Below are 5,410 nucleotides of genomic sequence, written 5' to 3'. Positions count from 1 at the left end.
AAGCACTAAGTTGTTTCTCTTTAAAATGCATTCCCCCATCGCTAATGACAACCCGAGGGACACCAAAACGAGGGAAAATAATCTTTTTAAACAGTTTAATCACGGCCTTTGCATCGCAATGGGGAGTAGCAATAGCTTCCACCCATTTGGATACATAATCTACAGCTACGAGGATATATTTATTACCTTGACTGCTCGGAAAAGGTCCTTGATAATCAATGCCCCAGACATCGAAAATCTCAACCTCAAGAATTCCTACCTGTGGCATCTCATGTCTCTTGGAAATATTCCCCGATCTTTGACAAGCATCGCACTCAGCAACAAAATTGCGACAATCTGCATGCAAAGTTGGCCAATAGAAACCAGATTGGAGTACCTTAGCTACAGTCCTGGATGGACCGTGATGACCACCATAAGCAGAAGAGTGGCAAGCCTCTAGGATATCCTTCACCTCCCATTGAGGTACGCATCTCCGGATGAGACCGTCTGCGCATTCCTTGAAAACATAAGGATCATCCCAAAAATATTGTCTAGCATCATAAGCAAACCGCTTCTTCTGCTGCCATGAAAGCTCGGGTGGTATCCTACCTGTCACAGCAAAGTTAGCAAAATCAGCAAACCATGGAAGTGGATAAGACCCTGAAGTAGTAATAGCTAACAGACTCTCATCAGGAAAAGAATCATTAATAGGTAACGAATCCTCCCTTTCTGTCAGCTGCAGACGAGATAGGTGGTCAGCCACCACATTCTCAGCTCCTTTCTTGTCTTTGATCTCCAAATCAAACTCCTGCAAAAGGAGTATCCACCTCAAAAGCCTCGGCTTCGCATCTTTCTTAATAAAGAGAGTCTTCAACGCTGCATGGTCAGTATAAACAATAACCTTAGAACCTAACAAATAAGACCGAAATTTGTCTAAGGCAAAAACTACAGCTAGAAACTCTTTCTCAGTGGTAAAATAATTAATTTGAGCCTCATCCAGAGTTCGGCTCACATAATATATGGCATTCAGAGCTTTATTCTTCCGCAGTCCCAAAACTGCACCGACCGCATAATCGCTGGCATCACACATGGTCTCAAATGGGAGGTCCCAATCAGGCGGCTGAATGATTGGTGCAGAAACTAGGGCCTCCTTTAACCTGTTAAAAGCGGTAAGGCACTCATCAGTAAATTCAAAGACAACATCCTTAAGGAGCAAATGTGTAAGTGGTTTAGCAATTTTTGAAAAATCCTTAATGAAACGCCGGTAAAAACCAGCGTGACCAAGGAAACTCTTCACTCCTTTAACATTCACTGGATGGGGTAATTGCTCAATCACCTGCACCTTTGCCTTATCAACATGTATACCTTTATCAGAAATCAAATGCCCTAACACAACTCCCTCATTTACCATAAACTGACATTTTTCCCAGTTTAGAACAAGATTAACATCTATACAACGCTGCATGACTTTATCAAGGTTAGCTAAACAACGATCAAAGTCACTACCATAAACTGAGAAATCATCCATGAATACTTCCATAATATTCTCTATATAATCAGAAAAAATCCCCATCATGCACCTCTGAAAGGTAGCAGGGGCGTTACACAATCCGAAAGGCATTCTACGATATGCAAAAACACCCTGTGGACAGGTAAAAGTGGTCTTACTCTGATCGTCTGGATGAATAAGGATCTGAAAGAACCCTGAATATCCGTCTAGAAAAAAGAAAAATTTGTTAGAAGCAAGTCTTTCAGTCATTTGGTCAACAAAAGGGAGGGGGAAGTGATCTTTCTTGGTGGCGGCATTCAACTGTCTATAATCAATGCACATCCGCCACCCTGTCACTACTCGAGTTGGTATTAATTCGTTTTTATCATTTTTAACCACGGTAGTCCCTCCTTTCTTCGGTACTACCTGAACTGGGCTAACCCACTTGGAGTTGCCAACTGTATAAATAATACCTGCATCGAGTAGTTTCATCACCTCAGCCATAACAACTTCTTGCATCTTCGGGTTCAACTTGCGTTGACCCTGTCTGTAAGGCTTGTGGCCTTCCTCCAGCTTTATCCTGTGCATACAAACATCAGGGCTGATGCCCTTAATGTTACCGAAAGAGTAACCCAAAGCCTTCCTGTTTTTCTTAAGCACACACATCAAAGCAGACAGTTGGTCATCATTAAGCTTAGAGCTAACAATAGCTGGGTACTGCTCCGTATCATCTAGAAAAACATACTTAATATTAGGAGGAAGTGGCTTACGCTCCGGCACCTTTACCTCTACAGCATAGACAGAATCAGCTTCAATGGTGTAGCAAGTGTTGACCAAGTTCTCGTTGGCCAAGCTCAAGAGCACCTCATCTTCTTCCTCATTGAGCTCGTAGCTCTCCATTGAGGCTACCAAAGCATCTGGCTCCTCAGCATTCTCCACTGTATTACCTGCACACTCACCTAAACGGGTTAGATAAGCTAAGGGATCCTTGGCTAAGGATTCCCTCCAATTACAAGTAACAGCCCTGTCAACAATATCAATGGAATAACACGTATCCTCATCAGCAGGTTCAGTCGCCTTGTGAGCAAGACTGAACTCAATGGTGTCATCCCCTACCTCTAAGGTTATGGTTCCGTGTTTGACATCTATTACAGCCCCAGCTGTATGTAAAAACGGTCTGCCTAAAATAATAGGTATCTGACTGTCCTCTGCAATGTCCAAAACAACGAAATCGACAGGAATAAAAAACTTACCCACTCGAACGGGTACATCCTCTAGAACACCTATAGGTCTCTGAGTCGATCTATTTGCCATTTGAACGGTAATATCGGTCACCTTAAGTCTACTAATATTTAACCTTTCGCAAACAGAATAGGGCATGACACTGACACTGGCCCCTAAGTCACAAAGGGCCTTTCCAATTACGTGGTTACCTATAGTGCAAGGAATTGAAAAACTACCCGGGTCCTTTAATTTAGGTGGCACATTAATTTGCGAAAGAGCATTACACTATTCCACAAAAGCAACATTACCATCATCACGAAAATTTCTCTTACGATTTAAAATATCTTTCATGAATTTAGCGTAAGAGGGCACCTGGGTAATTAGATCAGTGAAAGGAACCGTTACCTCGAGATTCTGGACCATCTCCAGAAACTTACCAAACTTACGCTCCAGCTTAGTAGCCTTCAAACGCTCCGGATACGGGGATCGCATCACCGGCCGTAGGATCAGTAACCTTAAATCTTCCGTAAGTTTAAAACCCCCGTCAAATCATCAATGAGTGAAGAATCATGCAAACTAGTTGACGGATTTGCATCCTGCTCTGGAGTTCCAGTCGATCGACTGATATGCGTGGTCGATCGACCAACTTGGCTAGGCGTGAACAGTTCCTGTTCAGAATTGATTTCGTCAGGTGATCCAGTCGATCGACTGACAATGTTGGTCGATTGACTGACTGTGCTGGGTGTGAATAGTTTTTGATCAGAAACTATTTTATCTGACGCTTCAGTCGATCGACTGACAATGTTGGTCGATCGACCAGAAGTATTGGAAATTGTGCTCGTTTTTGCACCAGAATTTAAACGAGCTTCTTCATCATTTCCCGAGTCTTCTGTTGGCTTGTCGGGACTTTCATAAGAGAGGCCGCTTCTGAGATTAATGGCATTAATGGTTTCAATCGGCCCTTCACATTTGCTTGAAGAATTAGCAACTTGCTTAGCCTCTATATTCTCCAATTGCTTCACAAAATTCCTTGAGGACTCAATCCCGGCTGCTTCCATATTCGCCACTTGAACCAAAAGGAGTTGGACCATTTCTCTCAACTTCTCGGTCTCATCTGAGTTTTGAACAGGTATTTCAACTTTCTCCTTGGAAGCTTCAGAGAGCTTCTCGAGACGGGCAGTAATAGAAGTTATAAGTGTCACAACGGCACTCATTTCATCACTTTGCTTTTGTGACTTTCCACGTGAACTTCCACACTCAGCTCTATGGACTGCCATCTCCTCAATAGTGTTCCAACCTTTACATTGACCGGTATTGTTTTGGAACCTACCATTAGCAGCTGCATCCAGGATGACCTTGTAATCATCATATAGAGCATTATAAAATAGGTTGCAAAGATACCATTGCTGGAAACCATGGTGAGGGACAGCTCGGACCAAACTTTTGAAACGTCCCCATGCTTCACAAAAACCTTCATCAGCTCCTTGCTGGAAACTTGTGATTTTACTTCTCAAGGCGTCAGTCTTTGAAAGTGGGAAGTACTTCTTGTAGAAGGCTAATGCTAGAGATGTCCGATCCGTGACTCCGATTTGCTACCCTATCAAGGTAGCGGTACCAATCTCGCGCCGAATCCTTCAAGGAGTATAAGAACATCAACCCCTTTACTTCATCCTGAGTCACCCCAGCTGGTATAGGTATGGAACAGCAGTAGTCTGTGAAATTCTCTATATGCTTCAAGGGGTCCTCATCTGGTAGACCATCAAACTAATTTCGCTCCACTAAATCGATATAAGAGGAACGAAATTCGAAGTTACCCGTAGTAGGGGTAGGTAACTGATGCCCCTTTGGAAGATGGTGTTCCTTTGGCTGTAGATTATCATATATTGTAGCCATAATTGCCAAAATAAGAGTACTCAAGTCTTCCCCTCAAAAACCTGTCTTCTAACTGTGCAAAAGCAAAACTAGAAGTAAAGGTAAGCAACGGTCTCAAGGAACAAAAGTTCCTTGAGACAAGAAAAATAAACTAAAATAAAGCAAACAGAATTACACCGTCTCCCCGGCAACGGCGCCAAAATTTGATACCGTCGTTTTGTATCAAAATTAAATTTATAATTCCAAACTAAAACTATAGCTAGTGATAGTAAGGGTCGAACCACAGAGATACAAGATTGATTTTGTTTGCTATTTTTCAGTCTATAAAAGTAACAATTAATTGGGGGGCTTTGAGATTGGTTGACTAAATTGACTAAATGCTAAAATGAAATTTCTCAACAAGATAAAAAGGGGATCGGGAAATTAGGTTCACCATGGCAATGGTCAGGACAATAAGGTAACAGAAATCCTATAATACGGTCTCAGGGGTATAAGCAAGCCTTTCGATCTATGCTCAAATTAACCTTGCGGTCTTCTAATTCCCCGAAATTTCTCAAAGCTTTCACTCAAGAGAAATTCCAATCTAATGATAGTTCTAATTACTAATCTTTCAATCTAGCAAAAAGACATATCAACAGACTACAAAATCTAAATAGTAGAATTCATGCTAACAAACAATCCCAAATTATGCCATGGTTCACCTCATTCCCAATCAAAACAATTAGCTACGCATGGCTAAAACTAAAACAATTTCTAAATTGATAACAAAGAACAAGATTGACATGATTGAATTTAAATAAAAGACAAAGGACAAGACATGAATTTCTGGAATTAAATTGATAAAAC

At 41.6% G+C, this 5,410-nt stretch overlaps 1 non-coding gene across 1 annotated transcript; it reads left to right on the top strand.

The window, feature by feature from the left end:
- Window positions 1-4,102: 4,102 nt before the first annotated feature.
- Window positions 4,103-4,209, top strand: LOC141635258 (small nucleolar RNA R71). Its single transcript, XR_012539957.1, has one exon. It is a non-coding gene; the product is annotated as a small nucleolar RNA R71 (small nucleolar RNA).
- The last annotated feature ends 1,201 nt before the right edge of the window (window positions 4,210-5,410 follow it).

This window comes from Silene latifolia, chromosome Y, assembly GCF_048544455.1.
Source record: "Silene latifolia isolate original U9 population chromosome Y, ASM4854445v1, whole genome shotgun sequence".
NCBI lineage: Eukaryota > Viridiplantae > Streptophyta > Magnoliopsida > Caryophyllales > Caryophyllaceae > Silene > Silene latifolia.
Note: the sequence above shows the minus strand (reverse complement) of the source record. Positions and strands in the feature narration are given on the sequence as shown.